General features: G+C 46.7%; 1 protein-coding gene across 1 annotated transcript in view; it reads right to left on the reverse strand.

Annotated features, from left to right (window-relative positions):
• The window catches only part of LOC131419936 (solute carrier family 28 member 3-like), a 73,770-nt gene that overhangs the window by 46,103 nt on the left and 5,342 nt on the right, over nucleotides 1–22,325 (reverse strand). The window contains exons 2-3 of the mRNA XM_058565530.1: nucleotides 4,568–4,717; nucleotides 972–1,098 (exon numbers count right to left, since the gene is read on the reverse strand). The gene's annotated coding sequence lies outside the window, so the exon portion shown is untranslated. The remainder of the gene's footprint in view (nucleotides 1–971; nucleotides 1,099–4,567; nucleotides 4,718–22,325) is intronic.

Below are 22,325 nucleotides of genomic sequence, written 5' to 3' on the forward strand. Positions count from 1 at the left end.
TGCGATATCTGCGTACTACACTAAGGGCTTCCAATGTATGATCCCATTAATCCTCACCAGGATCCTCTTATTCAGATACTATTATTTCCCCCATATTAAGGATGAGGAAATGGGTAGCATGCTCAGTATCACACAGCTAATCCATGGTACAGTCAGGATTTAAACCCAAATCTCTCTAGCACTGAAGTCCATGTGCTTAACTACTATACAAGGCCACCTTCTCATCAACTGGATTTCTTTTTTTTAATAACAGCTTTATTGAGATATAATTCACATACCACACAACTCACCCAAATTAAGTGTATAATTCAGTGGTTTTTAGTATATTCACAGAGTTGTACAACCATCACCACGATTGATTTTAATTTTATTTATTTATTTTTCCCCCAAAGCCCGAGTAGATAGTTGTATGTCATAGGTGCACATCCTTCTAGTTGCTGTATGTGGGACGCGGCCTCAGCCTGGCCGGAGAAGCAGTGCGTCGGTGCGCGCCCGGGATCCGAACCCGGGCCGCCAGCAGCGGAGTGCACGCACTTAACCACTAAGCCACAGGGCCGGCCCACGATTGATTTTAAAATACTTCTATCACCCCAAAAGAAAACCCTGTACCCTTTTAGCAGTTACTCTCAATTTCTCCCAAGGCTAAGCAACCACTAATTTACTTTCTGTCTCTATAGATTTGCCTATTCTTTAACATTTCATATAAATAGAACAATTCAAAATATGGTCTTTTGTGACTGGCTTCTTTTGATCAGCATAATATTTTCAAGTTTCTTGCCCAGCTGAGTATTTGAGAAGAGGCTTACTGGTGAAAGGGCCAGGGTCACAGAACCCAGGGAGTGAAGGGAATGTGAGGCAAGACGGAGTCAGGACAATCTCAGCCCTCCTCCTCCAACAACTGTGCTCCAGCCTCAGCAAAGTTAACAAAGACATTACTATACAACAAAAGTGAAGGTCAGAAATCTACTTACCAAAGTCAATCATTGCTTCCTTGTTAACCTTTGCCATAGTGGGACTGAACTGCTTGTCATGGTTATCACCTTAGTTATTTAATCCTTACCACACTTTCCCAAATATTTCTTGGATTCTTCAAATGTTCTAGCAATTAACAATGCATTAAAGTGAGGAAAAAAGAGATGCATTTTGCCTCCATCCAATTAGTAGACCACTCAACACTTCTTTCCCCCAAATCTGGGTTGAGCCACTCTTATGCACAATGAGACAGTATGCAGATACATGGCAGCCAAGATATTTTGCATTTTTTGAGCAGTGTGGAAGCCACTAACATGGTCTAAAAATCCTACAGACTATGGAATCACAAGCATGTGCCCTCCTGTTTTGAGTAGGGTAGTCTGATTACCATGGGGGCCTCATCTTTGTGTTTACAAAAAGCCAGGGGAGATCAAGTCTGAGGAACATACAATATCTAGCTTGGCTTGGCAGCTTTGTGGCTATTTCTGAGAATTTGCCCTTATGGGTGCAATCCATCCTAAAACAGCAATAAGATTTATAACAGGAACACAACCTGCAATGAAACCGTATCCAGTTAATCAGAATTATTTACAAGTCAGCATTAGGGGCCATTGCTTTTTCAAATATGGTATAGGTTCATGAAAAAAAAAAAGTTTAAGTAGTAACATACACCATTATAGTGATTGTTTAAAAAGCAATGCAAAACTTAAAGTGTGCTCAGATTCACCAAATGTGAACAGATTCAAAGCTCTAGTAGAAGAACAACCAGTCTTCCTTTAAGCACTGGCCGTCACTGTCTCGGGTGTCTGTAAGATATAGGTGAAGCTCCAGAACCACACACCTCTTGCGTTACATATATTCACCTGGGCAAAAACACTTCAGTGTAAAGTACTTTGAAGTTAACAACTTAATACAGATGGCCATTTCTTCTCAAAAGAAATATTTGTCTTCTTAAATAAAAACAACAGTGAAATAAAGTATTAACAGAAGAGTTTTGTAAATGCAAGAACAAGACAGGAGAACAAATTGCTGGGCAGACCTGTGTGAAGGTGGCTGCTTTCAGCAAGCTGGCTCTCTGAAAAACACCTTCTCATGTTGCCTTCTGGCTACCTCCCGACAAGTTTCTGAGATTCACCTATTTTTGAGCTGGCAGTAGTCTTCAATACTTTTTTTTTTCTAATTTGCTTTAATCCATTCCTTTCATTTCAGCAACTCATCCGAGATCCAGTGACTCCCTTATGAGAAGAATCTGAGAAAGGTTTCTTCCTGCTGCATCTGTTCAAATTCGGTACTAGAATTGCTCATCTTCAGTGTCCAGAAACTAACCAGTAGAGACCTTGGCCAGGCCGAGCATAGAAAATTCCCCAGAGGTCTACTGATATCATGTGGCCCCAAACGCCCAACCTCTAAACACAAGGTTGTCCTTCTGCCTTTGCCAGTCCCCACCCTAAACCTGCAGGGTGTGGCCAGACAACCCTGAGTCATTTCCTTAGCACAGACTATCAGCTGTGGTAGCAGGGGCCCATGATGGATAGCAAAGCCCTTCCTACCTCTTGGGAAATTCCAAGAGTTTGGAAGTTGACTAGGGAGAAAGGTCAGACCTCTCCTTTGGGTGAGGCCTAATGTCTCACTACACACACAGAAACAATGAATCCACCAAATTCTCATTCAGGTAGAAGATGTGATACCTTTGAGGACGCACTAAATTTCCTTAATTTCAAATTTCTCGAATTCAATCAAACTCTTGGTGAGCAAGTGGTACATTTCTAACCACTGTCTTGTCAAATTCATTTCTAAGAGGTTGACTTGGTTGGACAAAGTAGCAGGGTGTTTGTTCTTCGAGTGTTCTCCACCACGGTCCCAAAAGCTAAGGATGCTAATGTGAGGAGCCTGGTGTCAGCTTTCATCTGGATGCTATTTAGTTCCCTCTCTTCTACCTAAACCTCTACTTCTTCAGTTTTTCTTTCTTAAACCCACGTTAGAAATGTGACTTTTATTCACCCCTGTCCTGTTTCTTCCTGACCCATTCAATACATTTTTGTTTACTGAATAAATATAAGAAATCAATAACTGAAAGAATAATTAAATGGATGTGAATGAGTTATTTCATAAAACATCAAGTAAAGATGCTGTATAGGAGGAATCCCTCATTGGCTTTAGGATCCAAAGAGGACTCTAGTTGATTGAGTTATTTGCTGCAATTCTTCACCCCTCCCTGCATCCATGCCTCTGCCTGTAGCTTTGCAGCAACTCCCAGGAGAGGCAGAATGGACTTCCCTGACCCTTGACTTGGGCCTGGGTTATTTGATTTGCTTTAGCCAATGGGCTGTTAGCAGAAGAAAAGCAGATTAAAATGTGTTTTCCTGGTTGAACTCGCCCTCTTGTGCTTCTGTCACGGCTAAGAGAAGAACATGCCCCAGTAGTCCCCTGTGCCAGAGAGGATAAAGGGACCCAAACCTCCTGCCCCCAGAGCACATGCCTGAGTTCTTCCTGTACAACAACATATGCCTCTTTGAGTGCAGGCTCAGCCTAGATCTGCCTACACACAGACGCATTAGTGACAACGAGTTTTGGGGTGTTCTGTTATACAACACTATTATGGCAATAGCTGGCTAATAGAAGGATAATTATAGAAAACAATTGGAACAGGTACTATGACATCAGAAGTCCATTTTCTCTAAACTGGTCTATGACTATCCTGCTTCTGTAAGTTCCAGTTCTTCCTTTCAGTTTTTCCCTCCATAGAAACATCATCTATACTTCCCTCATCTCCTAATTATATTTGAGAGGGTTGGAGTTTTCATATTTACTGTGTTCACACACCAGTGAGTGATTTCTGTGGTGTGACAGGTTAATCACTCTGAGGTACAACATACATACAGTCATCAGATTCCACCTGGAAGAGTCAATCACACAGACACAAACCCCAATAACAGGCGGTCCACATATGATGCTGTGTGCAAATGTTATGTGTGCGTGTTTGAAGGAAGCCATTGGAGGTTGGCTCAGAGCATCCAAAAGCAAAAGTGGTTCCCATTGTATAGGGCATTAAACCTCTTGAGCCTTTTAAAAATAAGTTTTCTAATTTGTTAAAATAAAAAAACTTTTTACTAAAAAACATATTAAATTGAGGAGGCCAGGCCGGTGGCGTAGCAGTTAGTTCACACATTCCACTTTGGTGGCCCAGGGTTCACTGGTTCGGATCTCGGGCACGGACCTACTCATGGTTCATCAAGCCATGCTGAGGTGGTGTCCCACATAGAAAAACCAGATGGACCTACAACTAGGATATACAACTATGTACTGGGGCTTTGGAGAGAAAAAGAAAAAAAGAAGAAGATTGGCAACAGATGTTAGCTCAGGACCATTCTTCCTCAAAAAAACAAACAAAAAAAAGTATTAAATTGAATAAAAAGCATTTTGTACCTTAACCAGAAAAAAAGGAAAAGAAAAAATGAGAATCAGGACATAAAATAGGGAAACCAGATGATGACTAAACTAGACACGAACTAACACAAGTTGTTTTCAAACAAACCAAATTCACAAGGATGACACTCGTCCCTTTCATTTTATTTCTCCAGACCTGATCTCTTACCACACTTCCTCGGGAGATCCGATGGGTTCATTTGGGTCGACAATAGCAGCAGGCCTTCCGTTCACAGCCCTGACTCCTTGTCTCCAGGTGGGGAGCATTTCCCTGGTTGGAAGCTTCTCCAGTTGCTCTCTCTCCTCCCCACAAGGGCTTCTGCGCAGAAGACGGCACATGTGAACGCTGTAGCTCTCCTTGCAGAACATGTGACGGAAATGCCACCAACTGCCACTCCTGTGAAGGGGGCCTCATCCTGGACCAGGGAGCATGACAGGAAACCTGCTCCGAGGGGCACGTGTCCGTGCAGACGGTGTGCAAGAGATGTGTCAGGATGGCACCCATGAGAAAACACGGGAAGGTACCTGGAGCATCCCAGGCGGGAACGTGGCTCTGTCAAGACACCCCAGCTGGAGGCCGACTCTCTGAGGGTGGGGTGTCCAAGCAGAAGTGGGGGAACCAGTCTCTCTACTTTTCCTAAAACTATCTATCTCTGTGCACATCACTGAGGAAAGTGAGGGTGAAAGTGTTTCCATTATGGATTCTGCAAGTTAAGACAAGAGCCCCTTTTTGTACCATTTCTTCCACACACATGTCCTGAGCACTTAGGCGGTGCCAAGCACTATCCCAAGTGCTACGGGAACCTAAAGACTCCAAGAACAGTGCTCTGGCTAGGAATTCTTTCTCTGGAATTATCTCCCAAGAGAGGCTGTATAATTTCCTCTCCAGAATAAGACTGGCTCATTTAACTGGTGCTGTCCTGTCCAAAGGATTCTCTTGGTGTAACCTAAAGTGTTTTCCAGAATTCTCTCCCAAATTAGAGAATGAACACAAATAAAATATGCCTACAATGTATTTTTCATACTAATTTACCATGTGTATTTCATTGCTCTACCCTACCAGTGAACGAAAAATCACCTAACCCAAGAATTCCTAAACTGCTTTCTGTATTAAACAAGCCTGAAGTGCTCAGTGCAACTTTAAAACCTGCCCCTGCTTTCCGGGATTTCAGAACAACCCCTCCAGCATCGCAGCCATCACTCATCGGCCACAGCACTACCATTTTCTGCACCCTCAAGAGGAAGTTCATTTCACGATGTAAACCTAGCACCATCTAATCGGGCCACCATATGGGTCTCCTCTCCCAAGGAAGGGCTTGTGAGACATGGAGGATGTGTCCCGGCAGGGTGGGGATGGGGCAACTGCAGGTACTCGCAGGTCAAATGAGGCAAAGTGGTGGGGACAGGCTAGCCCACTGCAGAAGGAGTGAATTCCTTTCTCCTGTCCCCCTGGGGTCACTTGCTGCTTCCCCCTCCCCCAGAGTGCACGTCTGGTTCCTTCCTGTACAGAGATATGTGCCATCAGTCCTGTCCCCACCACTTCTATGAAGATACGTGCCAGTGTGTCCCCTGCCATGAAGATTGCCTGGAGGGCAGTGGCCCCTCAGTGGACGGCTGTGACCTCTATGCTAAGGCATCCTCAGTTCTCTACGACGGGCAATGTTTAGATGAGTTTCCAGCAGGAACTTACTATGATAAAGAGACTAAGGATTGCAAAGCTAAAGACTGGGTACATGGCCGAGCACCGCACCCCAGGGAGCCTCAGGAGATTATGGGTAGCTGCCAAAACAAAGCAGGATCTGGGGTTTGCACGGTTCCAGCCCCAGAGTTGTCATCCCAGCCCTCTCCCTACTGTTCAAGGAAGCCTACTGTGATTCTGCTCTAATTTATTATTTATTTTTAAAATGAATCATTTGTTACTTAGATCATGTAACTTTTATTAGCAATGGATAATGCTGACCCTCCTCACAAAAGTGGCTGATGAAAAAGGATTCCCATGTGAAGATTTACAACAGAGATTATGAGCCTTCAGAAGTCACCAAAAATGGACGATTTTTCATAAAATTTTAAGCCATTATAGGTTTACAGCAGCCTAAGGAAAGCTGTGCCACGGAGGATTTTCTCGGTGCCTCTCGTCTCCCTTCGCCCTTTGCCTCCCTGAGTCTCCCCTCCGTCCCCTCATCACCTTCAGCTCCCCCTGCCCTGGGACCCTATTCCACCCCACTCAGCGCTTCAATCCCTACACATTCAGAAGGATCTGCTCTGACTTATGCCCCTTATGTTCTAACTGGGCATGAATTCTTTGCCTCTTACTAGTTATCAGGGAACAGGAAAAGTAAATAAATTGCCCACTACTAGAGGAATTCTCAAGGAAGTGAGAGAAGCACTCTAGGGGAAGGGACTTTTCTCCTCCCCAGTTTTATTGATACATAATTGATATGTAACATTGGGTAAGTTTAACGTGTACAATGTGATGATTTGATATACATACACAAACACTGTGAAAGATGACCACAGTTAGATCAGTGAACACATCCATCACCTCACAGTTACCTTTTTTTTTGGTAAGAACATTTAAGACCTACTCTCTTAGCAACTTGCACGTGTACAATGCTGTACTGTTAACTACGGTCACAGGATTCACTCCAGCTAGACAGCCAGTGGTAGTTTAACCCCCCATGTGGCCTCCAAGAAAACACGAGACAGATACCCAGAGGCAGGCTCCCTAACCACAGCGAGAGCTTAAGGTGAACTCCCTTGGCAGGAGAAAACTTGGGCAACCCACATCCTAGCAGGTACTCAGGGAAATGTTTTGGTAGGACATGAAGATGTAGTTTCCCCTGAAGGCTTTCTGCTCTAGCCTTATGATTTGAATATACCTTTTTGTGTGTTTATGTAAAGTGCTCTTTAGTGTCAATGTCCCACCTGACTACTTGTGTAAGAACATGGACTTGAAGACGGACGGCTGTGCCCCTGCAGCAGAAGAGGCAGGAGTGAGCCTGGGAGGCAGGCTGCAGTCTGCGGGTCAGTTTCCACGAGAAGTTCAGAGACTCAGCCAAAGGCCTGCGGGGCCACCTGCCTGCACTAGGGCAGGAATTGAGCATCAGCTTCTGGCCTTTCTCTGGTGTTCAGTAATAGAAGTAATTTGCCATGGAGAGAACTTTACAGGTGTCAGAGTACATTTACTTAATTTACTTGATTTAATTTTCTCATTGAGAAAGGCCCCGCTTCTCATCCCTGGTGGCCCATTAGAATCACCTGGGGAGCTTTAAAAACTACAGATGCCTGGGATCACCTCAGACCCACTGTTGGAAAGTGACTTGAGGTCTTTCCCTGTGATGCTATTGCAACTTCCACCAGCCCAAGGGGAGGCCGAGGGAAGAAACAGGGTGACCACCTGACTTTCCAGAGAGAAGAAACAAAGGACCTGACCTGAAAATTAAGATTTGAATGGGTGTAGAGAAGCGTCCAAACCAAGCAATCTCCAAGCAGATCTACTCCAAGAAACAGAAGGCCTTGGGATCTATTCTGATCACCCCAAATTATCCCCTATGAGACAGCATAGACACCTCTAAGGACCCCTCACCTTTCCCGAGGCACCAGGGCAGAAAGAGCAAGAGCCCTTGTTAAGGGCCTGGGTTCAACTCCTGACCCTGCCCTTTTCAGCCGAGTCACTGAGCTCCTCCAGGCTCAACTTCCTGATCTAGATAAAATGAGATGACAATCACGATAATAATACCAGGCGTCTATTCCAGTCAGTGCTTACTGGGGGCCTGCAACGTGCCATGTGCCCCTCCAGGCCTGGGGAACAGCCGGGGACAATACAGACAGAACCCTGCCCTCATGGAGCTTGTACTCTACTGGGGAAGACAGACTCTAGAGAAGATAAGTGAAAATAAGGCAGGGAAGAGGGACTGGAAGTCGGGCAGGAGGGAGTTAAAACTAGAGAGAAGGTGGCCTGGAAGCTGTCATTGAGAAAGGGCGGGAACCCACCACGCTATACCTGGGAGAAGAGAATTCTAGGCAGAGGGAGGGCAACTGCTCAAACCCCGAGGGGGGAGTGAGTTGTTCTTGTTTGTTTGTCAACAAATGTTCACTGAGTACCTGTTACATGCCAGGCCCTCCCACAGGTACTGTGCATTCATAAATGAATACAAAAGTGGCCTTTTTTGTCAACAGGTAATTATATTTTGACAATTGTCATGTTAGCTATAAGCTCAAGGTGTTCCGGGAGGTCAGTGGAGGACTGCAGGATAGGAGTTATGGTGGTGAAAAGGAGACAAACTGTGTGTGACCATGCTGCTGCAGAGTTGCTTATTACTATTTTGTTGCAGTTTGGGTAATTATAGTGAGTCTTACTAACATCTCTGAGGTGGCTGTTGCAGGAAGGGCTCTCTAGATGGTACAGAGAATGTGACACAGCCATTTTTTCTCATTTTGTAAGAATGCTCCAGCCAGAGCCCCAGGGCTGTACTCAACTCATGGGCCCACACCTTTGGAACAGAGCGCTAGAAACCACTTGAACACATGAGGAAGGAGTGTGAACACCCTTTCCAGGGGAACTGATTCCCTAGAGGGGCGCCCTGGCCTCTCTCACTCTGTCTGCTGCCCCCTCCCTCCCACAGATTGCCACAAGTCCTGCCAGACCTGCTCGTCATCTGGGACCTGCACGACCTGTCAGGAAGGCTTGAGGGTGAACCACCACGGGGACTGTGTGCTCACCAGGAATGTGCCCCATCTGAGTACTGGGAGGAGGGGGCTCTAGGATGCAAGCCCTGTCACGCTGAGCACTTCCCCTGCCTGGGGCCCTCTGAAGACCAGTGTCACACCTGCCTGGGGACAGCCTTCTTCTCAGTGAGTTTCTTTTCCTCTGAGGAGGGCTGTGTCTTTCCCTCCACCTGAGACACGACCTTGCATGATGCTTGGTGCCCAGTAGATATTGGTGTCTTTCTTTTTAATTGTTTGTTTTACTTCTAACCTACAGAAAAGACACAAGAATGAGAACAGTACAAAGATCAGGCACACGTGCCCTTTCCCCTTTTCCCCAGTGTTCATCTCTGACTCCCTCTGCTTCATCATGTGAAGGCTTCCTCTCTCAATGTATTTGCAGACGTAATCCACAACATATTTTTTTCTGAACCATTTGCAGATACGTTACATACATCATGGTCCCTTCCCCACAAATACTTTAGTATGTATTTCCTAAGAACGGGGATACTTTCTTACATAACCACAGCACAGTTGTCAATTCTAGTGAATTTAACATTGCTACAATACTTCAATATCCAATCCGTATTATAATTTTGTCAATTCCCCTTTAGGACAGGGTCCCATCTAGAGGCAGGTATTGCATTTAGTTGCCATGTCTCTTTAGCTTCCTTTAATCTGAAACATTTCCACAGACTCTTTGTCTTTTATAATATTCACATTTTAGAAGGATACAGTCCCTATTCCTCCACTGGGTTTATGTGAAGTTTCCCACGATTAGAAGGAGATTATGCATTCTCAGCCAGAATTCTTCACAGGTGATGTTATGTCCTTCTGGAGACACACGACATTCACCTGCCTCCTGGCAGTGATGTTCATTTTGGTCACCTGTTCGGGATGCTGTGCAATTTCTCCACTGCGTAGTTATATTTTCCCTCATGATTAATAAGCAGTCTGTGGAGGGACACTTTATGAACATGTAGGTGTTCAGCTTCTGATCAAAATTTCCCCTTGATTTACCATCTACTCATTAATAAGTCTTCCTGAACAAAGTGTGGCACAGTCTGAGGTTGGCCGCCTCTAGCAGATCTATGTGAAGGTTACTGCTAATGTGAGGAAGTGCCCTCAGGTTTCCAGGGATACCAAGATTAGTCTTAACACAGGTATGGGAGACAGAAAATGAAACAAAACTCAACTCAGCTGAAAGAAGGAGCAGTGGAGGGTATAGGAGAGAGAGAAGGAAGGACGAACACGCTGAGGACCTGGAAAGTTCATCTCCCCAACCCAGTAGAGTAGACCTGAGAAGCAAGACCCTAGAAGTAGAAAGGTGTGGGAGTTTTTCCTCCTCTTGTTGAGATGTCATCAGCTAGGGCACCATTTCCCCGCTAAGACACAGGGATAGCTATCCTCCATACCATTCCTGATCACCTCCCAGTAGAAAAAACTAGAAGATACCAGTCTCCTCTATCCATCCATCTTAGCTCCTCTCACACAAATCTCAGTGACCTTCCTTCCCAGCAGTTGCTGCTTCATGAGAACATTCCAGATCTCCCACATCATCCCAACCCCAGGACCTTCTTTTCTAATTACCCCAATCCAGAGTGCTACCAGTGATCACCTCAGGTGCTTCATACAGACAGGAAGACGTCTTAGACATCTTACCACTACAAGGTGGTCTTCCCTTACACTAAGGATATGAATTAGACTAGAACTGAGACTTTAGCGCTGGTGTGTAACACAGAGCCGTAGGCCCCCAGGGGCTGGGTACTAGATGTGCTCAGGCCTGATCTCCCACATTCTCCCACCCTGCCCCTCACCACCAACCCACCAGGGTCAGCTAGTTATAAACCAGGTAATTCCCCTGGAGGTTGTGGTAGACTGAATAATGCTGACCCTAAAAAATGTCCACGTCCTAATCGCTAGACCTTGTGAATGTTACCTTACATGGCAGAAAGGATTTTGCAGTTGTGATTAACTTAACGGTCTTGATTTGAGAGGATTATCCTGGATTATCAGAAGGGTCCCTATAAGAGGGAGGCAGGATGAACAGAGTCAGTAGGAGTCGAGCTTGGAGAAGCCCAGTGAGGAGGTTCTAGTCAGGGTGTTTGAGAAGGTTGGGGAGATATGGAACATGGACGTCCCCATGCTGCACCCCTACCGGGTGGAGATGACTGACCAAAACTTGTACACCTTTAGTTTCGGGGGACACTGGAACTTCAAGGCATACGTCGCGTACCGTGGGTATGGGGGCTTCATCCAAGCCAGGAGCACCTTGGGTGGGATAAAGCTCATGTTATAGGCATGATGGCAAGGCCGTGGCCTGCAACATCAAGGTTTCTTTTGATTCGACCAAACACCTGAGTGATGCCTCAATTAAGAAATGGCAGCAGAGAGAAGAACAAAACAGCTGAGAATAAGAGGCAGAGGAGAGGCAGAGAGCAGTAGAAAAGAAACAGAGCTAGAAGAACTGGAGGAAGAAAAGAGAGGAGAAGCGTCGCAAGAGGGAACAGAAACAGAGGGACCATGAATTCCAATGGAATCTGGTAAAGCTTGAGAAGCTACAAGCAGAGGAGCAGAAAAAGCTCCAAGAAAAAAATCAAAACTGGAAACCAAAAGCTGCTGCTGGCTCAGAGGAACCTGGGGTCCATCAGGCTAACTGCAGAGCTGCTGAGCAGAGCCAAGGTACCGGCCGGGCGGGGCACGGCTGGGCTTGATCTTCAGCACAGAACCACCTCTTCCTGCTCTGGGCTGCGATCTGTGCATTTCTCTGAAACACTGAGCCACAGTCAGATCCCCGTCTTTCCTCAGCTGGTTGCAACCATAACCAAAGAAATGTCTTACTACTGTAAGAAAAAAAGATACCAGAAAAAAAAAAAACTTGGAGAGCGTGCAATAACAATTTTTTATTGTTTTAGAGTGACTCTCAGTAACATAAACATGAAGTTACTCTTAGCTAGAAAGTGCTTAGACCAGTGGACAATCTAAACTAACCTGCAAGTGGTCACATGCTATTCACACCAGTCCTGGAATTTGTTTCACGTATTTCACAGCATGATGTATGAGCACTATCCAGTAGAAATATAATGCAAGCAATGCAGATAATTTTAAATTTTTTAGTAGTCACATTCAAAAAAATAAACAGGTCACATATATTTACTTAACTAATATATCAAAAATGCCATTTGAACATACAATCAATATAAAAATTATTGATATATTATACATTCTTTTTTCTTTGTACTAACTCTTTGCAATCTGATGTTTATTTTACATTCACAGCACAGCTCAAGTTGGACCAGCCACATTTCAAGTGCTCAGTAGCCACCTGTGGCTAGTGGCTACTCTATTGGACAGCACATTTCTAATGTAGAACAATGGTTTCAGATGGTGTTTTAGCAGGGGGCCCTTGGCCTCAGATACAATCTTAGGCTGAATTCTATTATGTAAATTGATCAAGGCAGAGCTGCTCAGATTGAAACAGAGGAGAGATCTTAGAGCCCCATCTGATGCCCACCCCCCTTGCCCCTCCCACCACTTCCAGGCAGTCCTTGCAAACTCTAGCATACAGTGGTTCCCACTCTTCACTCATCTGCTACTGACTCTCACCTTTGAAAGAACTAGCCTTCCAAACAAACTGCATTTAGGTAACCGTTAATTGTTGTCTCTGTTTTTCATTCCAGAGGAACATATAGTTGCTCCTCAAAACTTCTAATCAGGATAAGATACAAAGAGAGAATACACTGAATAGTGGGTGGGGAGGGAGAGTGGTGGAGAGTTTGCCTTGTCATTGGCCACACCATGGTAAATATTGACTTTCTATTAGGTTTTTTGGAAAACTGAAGGTATGTCTGATACCACCATTATTAGATGTGTGGGGCCTTTATTCCAACTAGGATTGCCAGATAAAATACTGTATTTTAATTTGCTAAACACGAAAACCCTAGTCCCCACCCCCTACTGCAGTGCAGTGGGCTAGTGGGTGGAGTGGGGGCACTTGGTTTCTAATAAGATCAGGTAACCATCATTAGGTAAGTTAATGTCTCTTAACATCAGTCAATGAAAACAGGACACCACCAGCTTTTTAAGATTTTTGGGGGATTGGAGAAATTATTAGTGATGTTGTAAGCACAGTTTGAAAACCTGTAAATGTCTTTAACTGGGTTTGAGATTTCCTGGGTGAATACAGGATCATGGTTTTCAGCATTCCCAGTCTCAAAAGTTCATCAATATATCCAGACAATGGAATACTATTGACAGATATGAGCTATCAAGCCATGAAAAGACATGGAAGAACCTAAAATGCATATTACTAAGTGAAAGAAGCCAATCTGAAAAGGCTACATTACTGTATGATTCCAACTATATGTCATTCTGGAAAAGGCAAAACTATGGAGACAATAAAAAGATCAGTGGTTGCCAGGGGTGGGAGGCGGGGACAGAAGAATAGGCAGAGCACAGAGGATTTTTAGGGCAGTGAAAATATTCTGTATGATACTCTTAACGATGGATATGTGTCATTGTACATTTGTCCCAGCCCGTGGAATGTACAACACCAAGAGTGAACCTGAAGGGAAACTGTGGACTTCGGGTGATTATGATGTGTCACTGTGGGTTTATCCCTGGTAACAAATGTACCATTCTGGCGAGTGATGTTGACAATACAAGAGCTATGCATGAATGGGGGCAGGGGGCATGTGGGAAATCTCTGTACCTCCCTCTCAATTTTGTTGTAAACCTAGAACTGCTCTAAAACAATAAAGTCTTTTAAAAAAAAAGAGGTTCATCAACAGTCTCCCTGAAATTGTATTCCAAGGATGACTGGGCATATTTGGGTGCATTTTTAAGCCATAGTGTGTGTGTGTGTGTGCCTCCCTCTCCCGTATTTGACTTGAAGCCTGAACGTGCCTGGTTGAAGCTTTCTATCTTTGACACTCATTTCCTTTGCCCTCCTTTCTTCACCTGCCACACACGTCCTCTGCTGGTCAGTGAATGTTTGTGCTGTCTTCTGGTTTTGCGATATACAGATTACAAAATTTGGAGACAGGTTTTCTCTTGAGTTACAAACCAGGTATGAAAAAGGGTTAATTCTTTTCTCTTAAAATATTTGCTGTCTTATGAAGAAGAAATGAGGATACACAAAAGATACAGGGAAAATTTAGCAACCTAAATATGTAATTTACCAACTAGATTGTATTTCATGCACATTTGATCCCCCAGTAACGTCAGGGTGTCACAAAAATACTTAAAAGCACTGTGGGGGCTGGAGGAGGATAGCACACTAAGGCCTAATATGTCTCTTTGTTGCAATGGTTCCTCCAGGATTGGCTCATTCTTTGCCTTTTTACACATTTAACTTTTTATTTGGCCTCCTCACACACCTGTTTTAAATAAAAATCCAGGCTGTAGAACCAAAGCCTGCTAACTCTCCAAGCAGCCTCTCTCTCTCTGTGTGGAACGACACCATGGACAGACCCAGGGGCTACTCTGCAGGGCTGAATTCATCCCGTGAAGGGTCAGTCCAAGGGGGAACAGATGGTGAGCTGTTCTGAATTTTACAGAAAGCCAAAGCTGTCTTTGTAGGTCTCCAGGCTCCTGCGGATCCCTAGAAGCAATGATCAAGGTAGGGTGTTCAACTGGAAAACACTAGAAAACATTCTAGAAATTAACAAACTGCCTTTTGCAGAAGACTCTGGGTACCCTAAGTATGTAGATTTTACAATGAATCAATGTTGAAGATGTAAATGGAGTCCTGGTTTGTCACCTAGAGGTGATGACTAGAGCCTTTGGAGATTGCCCAGGATCTAGGCCTCAGCCAAATTCCTGCTGGTCTTCTGGAAAATGTAACTAACCGTAAGACAAAGTTAACACAAAGTTAACTTTGTGACTTAACATTTTAACTGCCTTTTTTCCCTCTTTTTTCTCTTCAATAAGAAAATCAAAGGCAAAAAACCCATACTTTTGTATATATGTGGGTGGAAAACAAAGTCTGGTTTTCTGTTTGCAAATAACTAGGAAATATTAAGAGAACCCTTGTAGACTGGAAATACACCAAGATGCTCGGCAAGAGCTCAGAAGGTTTCAGTTCATAGAAAGTAATTTTAAAATTGGAAATAAGATAAAATCAGGAGCAGATGATTTCATGGGGACTCGCTTAGTAACAGACTATTTCTGAGCACTTTTTATGTGCTCAGTGTGAACTCACAGTATGACAAGGGACAGATAGGTGGGGAGGTTCCCTCACCAGGAATCAAACCCAGGCCAGGGCAGTGAGAAGGCCAAACCTTAACCACTAGACCACCAGGGCAGCCTTTAGGCACCTGGAGGATCTGAATGGTTGTAGCTTCCTGACAAATTGTCCCCTTTATCATTATGTAATGATTCTCTACTTGGTAAGTATGATAAAAATAGCTACACTCGTTTTCTGGTGTAACTGCACTCTTACAATCTTTACATATTTGGATCCTTCAAACTAGACCAAAGAGAAAATCTGAGGTGGTCTAAGGTTTAATGTTGCTTTAAACAACAAATTTCTAAAAAAAAAGTGAAGACAGAACCTGCCTGCCAGGAAGGGATGTCGTGGGGTACAGCACCCAGTCAGGTCAGGCTCCCCGTCCCCTCCTCAGAAACCTGCCCACCTGGCTGATGACGCTGGGGGCCTAGGAGCCAAGGACAAGGCGCCCCTGGCTCTAGGCCTCACAGAGAAGCTGGGGGGGGCGGGAAGGTGGCATCCCAGGAGGAGATGGGCACACTCTGGCGGGATCTGGTGGCTCCTGGTTCAGCTTTGAGCAGGCTCTGACCTTGGGGACCCCAAGGAAAGCACTGGCGACACACACCCAGGCACTCAGGGGCCTGCAGAGCCAGCGCCCAGGGGGGTGAGCTGTGGTGATGGGGCCTCCCAGTCCTGAATTGTCCCCGCATGGCAGCCCACCTGGTGCCAAACACCTGCAACCCGCAGCAGGAAGTCCCAGGTGCTAGAAAGCCCAGCTGGGGCGGCCGTTGGGGCCTCGCCCTTTGCCCTTTGGCACCATCTCTTCACATACTGGGCTGGTGTGTGCCCCTGGTGCTCCCTTTCTCTGTGACATGTTCCAAGGAGACGACACAAGCGTCAAGCTGAACAGTGCAGTGCCTGCCTGGCCCTGGGAGGAGTCAGAAGCTAAGGACAAGCTCTCCAGTTTCATACTCTATTCTCTCATGGTTTGGCGTACACAGGCTCTATGTGGGCAATTTCCTTTGTAAGTTTTGTCCCTCTCCCTGCCACCTTCCCCTGCGTGGCTGTGGTCACCTGGTTTCACCCACCTGCAATGCCGCCCTGCCTGGCTGGGACCACACCACTATTCCTGCGCCAACTCTCAGCCCTGGCTGCAGGCTGTTCCAACAGGATCCTGTACCATTATCAATTGGCTTTTACATCACACGGGAGAGGCAGTATCCGACCTAGCAAGCCACCTGCTACCTTCTGGGGATCCTCCCCTTGGTGAGCTAGAGGGACTCTTCAAAGAAGCCCGGGCAGTCTGCTATGGGAGCAGACTATGAAGGTAGTCAAGGCTATGAAGCTGGCACCATCCAGTCACCTCCACCTTCCTTGCCCAAAAGAGATTGAGGTGAAGGCCCAAGAAGAGCCCAGAGAGGGGATGGCAAAGGATGAGGAAGACCATGTAGAGACCAAAGGACAAGATGATGGGAACAGGGGCCCCCATAACAATGGGGATATACCCTTGACATCTAGGCCCCTGGAGACCAACGGAGTCCTCACTTCCCTCAACTGCAGTCCTGGACCTCTGGACCTCCATCCCAAACACCCAGAAGACAGCTGGAGTGAGAAGGCCCAGATGTTTCCAATAAGCTCCTCCTTGGAAAGCCACATTGTCACCACCTCATACAGCCCTGCTGGAGATGTCCTGCCTCCTGGGAAGCCTGATCCAGATGTAGCAGTGCTCTCTGACCCAACCCCATGCTGCTCCTGCTGTCGGAGAGGTCAACAAAGGAGGTGCTGGGTGAAGACCATCAGCCCAGCTCTCCAGCTCACTGATGTCCAGGAAGGAGATGCAGGACGAAAGGCCTTCAGACGTCCCGTCAAGGAGCTCTTCACGGTCTCTCCCAGAAGTAGGCCCTGCAAACGGAGAATTGCCATGCCACTTGTGCAGCCCCTGCCACTACCACTGCCACTGCCACTGCCACTGCTGTGGGGCAAGGTGAGCTGCCCCTACCTCCTAAGCTTCCTTGCACAGCTATTGCCAAAAACCTGGGCACCTTGGAAAAGAACACTGAGTGTCAGCAGAACAAGATCTTGGAGGATAAAACGGGGGTCATGGCAGACTGCAGTGCCACTCAGCCTGCCCCTTCTTTCTCCCCAGCCTCAGAGACTGCAGACTCCCTGCCCCTGGACACTCACTCTTCACAGGTCCCTGATCCTCCCAATGACTTGCCCGACCTGTCTGCCAGCCCCCTCACCTGTCTGCCCCTCCACCTTCCCTGACACCAAATACTGATCAGGAAACAAGATACACAGTCCTGAACTCTCCTCCTCCTGCTGTTCCTGCTGATTCTTTTAGACCTAGTCCTGTTTTGGGAATTCCACTTAATGAGAATGGAGGCCCTTTTCATGCAGTGAGAGCTACAGCATCTCCTATTTCTGGCCTCCCCACACCTCCTAGCACCTCGACCTTCTCCTTCAAGCTGCCTCCTGATAAAAAGAACCCCTGACAACCCTGTGTGTAGATTCTCCCCCTTCTTTTCTCTTACCTACCCCTCTTCCAGTCCCTTCCACCTGGAACCGTGCTTTCACTGGCCACTCATCCCTTCTGTGGAGTCCCTTCCACCATCACAGCCACGGCATCTGCAGGTCTGACCTTCCAGCCCACTTTAGAGCCTGGTGTCATTGACATGGACACGACTCCCCCTTCCCAGGCTGGCATTTTCAGGTCTCCCCAGGCTCCAGTGTGAGATTTCTCCCATTTTCCCAAGTTCACTGCACTGTGGAGCAGAGGCGCCCTGCAAAGGTACCAGTCTCCACCAGCCCATCTTCATTGATGGTAATCTTCCCCAGCCCAAGTTTTAATTTTCCCTTTGGCCCCCAAACCACCCCTCAGCTCACATGTGGGACCCCTGAAGGGCAGCAGCAGACAGCCTCTCTCCCCAGTGCCCCTGTTCTCACCAGCGCACCCCTCGTGGCTCCTGCAGTCCCCTAGGCTCCAGTAGGCAGCACCTCTGCAAACTTCAAGACTGCCTTTAACACCAATGCCATGGATCCCACACCTCCTTCCCAGGCTGTCATCTTCCAGTCTCCCCCTGTCTCCAGGGAGAACCACTTCCCATTTTACATGGCGCTTCCTGGTTCTGAGAACACGCCACCCAGTGGCAGCACTGCCTCAGCCCACGTCTCCACCTGTTTACCTGCACAGTCAGTCAGCAGACGGATCACAATTTCCAACATTCTCTTTAACCCAAGAATCACCTCTCAGCCCACATTTGGGGCCTATGATGGGCAGCAGCCTAACAACTCTTTTCTAGTGGGAAAACTGGCAGTCCCAGCACAAGCTGTGGCTCTAATCTCTCCTGCAGCTCAGCCACCCAAAGGCAGCACAATGCAACCAGGTTTAGCAGGTTTCACATCACCAGGTTCTGCATCTGGCACCGCTGTCTACATCCAGCTGACTTTTGGTGACATCCCATCTATTCTCCCCATTGGCACATCTACTACTACTGGCTTTGGAGTTGCCACCAGGATGCCCAGCATAAGGGACAGTAGCTCGCTGTTTGCCAATACAACTCCAGGCCCACTTGTGTTTCTGGGACCTGCAGCCCCTACAGATGGTGGGAGCTTTGGGGTCAGTGTTCCACCCCAGGCCTTACTCAGTCACAGGCATCCAGTGCACTCAACTTTGGGGTAGGACTGAAGGGGCACCCAGCACCTCTTCTGGTCCTCCTTTTGGTCAGATAACCTGGGATCGATCTGGCCACAGCATGGCTTCTGCAGTAGGAGGGGCAAGCACCATGCCTGTGTTTGCACGCACTTCTAGTTCTACATTCACTCCAAGCACCTGAGGCGCACCTGTAAGAATCCAGGTGGTACAATGGGAGGGGACAACACCAATCCCATGATTGGAGGACGTGGTATTCCTGCTTTCCATCAGTGCACATGGGGCCCACCTGGCCAAAACACAGGGGGTACAGTCAGAGGGAACATCATCTCACCTGTGATGGGAGGCCCCTGTGTCACCACCTGCCATCAGAACTCTTGGAGCCCATCTATCCAGAGCACAGGTGAGGGAATGGGGGACAGCACCATATCTGCTGTGACTGGATACACTATGGTCCCCCATTCATACAGAGCCCCTGGGGCCCCCTGGGCAAAATACAGGTGATGGAATGGGGGACAGCACCATACGGTTTTAGAGAGAAACCTCTACTCTCAATCAAAACACCAGAAGGTTCCCCTCTGACGTTGGAGGAGCCAGCACTATGTTTGGAGGCTCCTGGTCAGAGCAACTGTGCCTGTGCTCAGGGCACAGCAGTGGCAGCCTTGCCTCTGGGGCACCCTTATCACCTGCCAGGGCTTCATCGGAGCCACCAATCAATTCCTTTCTTCTATCACGAACCTCAACAAATTAGGAGCAGATCTTTTCTGCAAACTGTGTGTAACTGGGAATGGACTTTGCTCCAATGGAAAGGGACTCAGCCCCTTCAAGTGAAACTTCACCTGCTCTCTTCCTATAGCAGCCAGAGGACCACAACTCAAGGGTGTGTGTGTATGTGTTTGTGTGTGTATATGTGTAGTATGGGGTGTGTATGTGTGTGGGGAGTGTATGCATGTGTGTGTGTAGGTTGTGTGAGTTGTATATCTGTGGGGTTTGTGTGTAGGGTGTGTGTGTATGTGGGGAGGGTGTTGTGTGTGTGTGTGTGTGTGTGTGTGTGTGTGTGTGTGTGTGTGCTGGAGGGTGAGGGACATACAAGCCCAGGTCAGAACTACCCCAGACTTGAGAAGCTCCAGTGTGAAGAACAGAAGAGAGCTGCATGTAGCATGAACTGTGTCATCCCTGATTGTTCACATGGCCGACCCAAGCTCTGGGCTAACTTTCTCTATTCTGGAAACTGGCAGGATGCCCACTGCTGTTTATAGGGGATTCCTCTCCCCCTACCCATTTGCTTCAGCAGGCCCTTACCTTTCCCAGATTGTGTATATTTATATACAAAACCTGTTCTTGTTAATCTGCCTTTGCTCATGTGTCTTTGACTCAGCTGTGGAGGAAGAATTGACATACATAAGTGGCGATGTGGTGAGCCAGACTTAACTATGCAAATGTTCTGTGTCCCGGTGACTGGGACGTGGAAGCAGCCACACTCAATGACTGCACATGCTGACCCCTGACATCTGGGTGTTGAGCGTGAGGGGCGACACTCAGGAGGAAGGAAGGTCAGGAAGGAAGGTCCGTCAGAGGAAGAGATGGGGGGACTCACCCGTGCCTCTTCCCTCTATGCTGCTCTCTCCTCTCCCACCACCCTGAACTCACTGGAGGCTGCATAATCCCTGATGTGGAACAAGAAACCACACTTTATGATTTCAGTTTTTAAATGTTTAAATGTCTTTTTGTGCATCTTTATATTTACTTTACACTTAAGCCAGTCGTCCTCACACATTCCCACTTCACCCAGAGAGGACGGACTTGGTATCCAGGTTCTTGCATCTGGAGAAACAAAGGAAGAAAGAGCTCATATCTGCTCTGTAACTATGGAAAATTTAAGTTTGCTTAGAATTTATCATGCTGCTGAAAGACGTCAGAAAAGATCCACTTTAGTAACTGGCGTGGCTCTAATCTAAACCACTAAGATATCAAATCACACGAGCTACAGTTGCCCCCGGTTCTGGACGACCCTACAGTTCTTCTGGGTCTCCACTAGACATAATGAAGGCAAAATTCCTGACTTTGTGGAGCCTCCATCCTAGTTGGAGGGGAGAAAAGAAACAACAAACACATGTACATGATCTGGTAGGTTAGCCAGTAACAAATGCTATGGAGAATAAAGCAGCAGATGGAGGATGGAGACTGTGGGCAAAGAGAGGCAGGGCTTTCAAGTTAAACGGTGGACAGGACAAGCCTCACTGCAAAGGGGGGACTTGAACAGTCTAGAGTGAGGTGACTGAGTCAGGTGTCTGAGGGAAAAGCATTCCAGATCAGGGGAATAATCACTGCAAAGCCCTAGAGGAAGGATGCCTGGTGTCCTCAGGGAGTGGTCAGTAAACTCATGTGGCTGGATTAGAGTCACGAGTGGGAGGGAGGAGAATAGGACAGAGAAGATGTGGCTGAATTCTCTGCACGACCATTTGTTGTTTGTGTGATCACAGACAGTTGACCCAACCTTCAAGTGTCTCAGTGAACTCGGTGCTTTATATGCAGCCTGTTTATCTTGCAAGACTTTTGGGAGGTTAACATAAAATAATGTAGGGAAGTGATTTATAAGGCATGTTCTTATAGTTCTATACATAATGATAGATAAATAGACAGATAGATGCTATATAGATAGATGAAGTGAGTGAGTTATGGACTGAACTTTTTCTTTTTTCGTTTGTTTTTTTTTTTGTTTTTTGGGTTTTTTTTGTGAGGAATATCAGCCCTGAGCTAACATCCATGCCAATCCTCCTCTTTTTGCTGAGGAAGACTGGCCCTGAGCTAACATCTGTGCCCATGTTCCTCCACGTTATGTGGCACCCCGCCACAGCATGGCCTGACAAGCGGTGCGTCAGTGCGCACCTGGGATCTGAACCCAGGCCACCAGCAGCGACGTGTGCGCACTTAACTGCTATGCAACGGGGCCGGCCCCATGGACTGAATTTTTGTGTCCCCCAAAATTCATATGTTGAAGCCCTGACCCCCAATGTGATGATATTTGGAGGTGGAACCTTTGGGAGGTGATTGGGTTTAGAAGAGGTTGTGAATGTGGAGCTGCCATGATGGGATCAGTGCTGTTAAAGACAGCCATGCTTTCTCTTTCCACCATGTGAGGACACAGCAAGGGGGTGGCCATCTGCAAGCTAGAAAAAGGGACCTCACCAGGAACTGAATCTGCCTTGATCTTGGACTTCCAGCCTCCAGAACTCTGAGAAATACGTGGTTTAAGCCACCCACCCAGTCTATGGAATTTTGTTAGAGCAGCTTGAGTAGACTAATACAGGTAGGTAGGTAAGGAGATGACAGACAGACAGATAAATGATAGATACACAG

This window comes from Diceros bicornis, chromosome 22 (assembly GCF_020826845.1).
Source record: "Diceros bicornis minor isolate mBicDic1 chromosome 22, mDicBic1.mat.cur, whole genome shotgun sequence".
Lineage (NCBI taxonomy): Eukaryota > Metazoa > Chordata > Mammalia > Perissodactyla > Rhinocerotidae > Diceros > Diceros bicornis.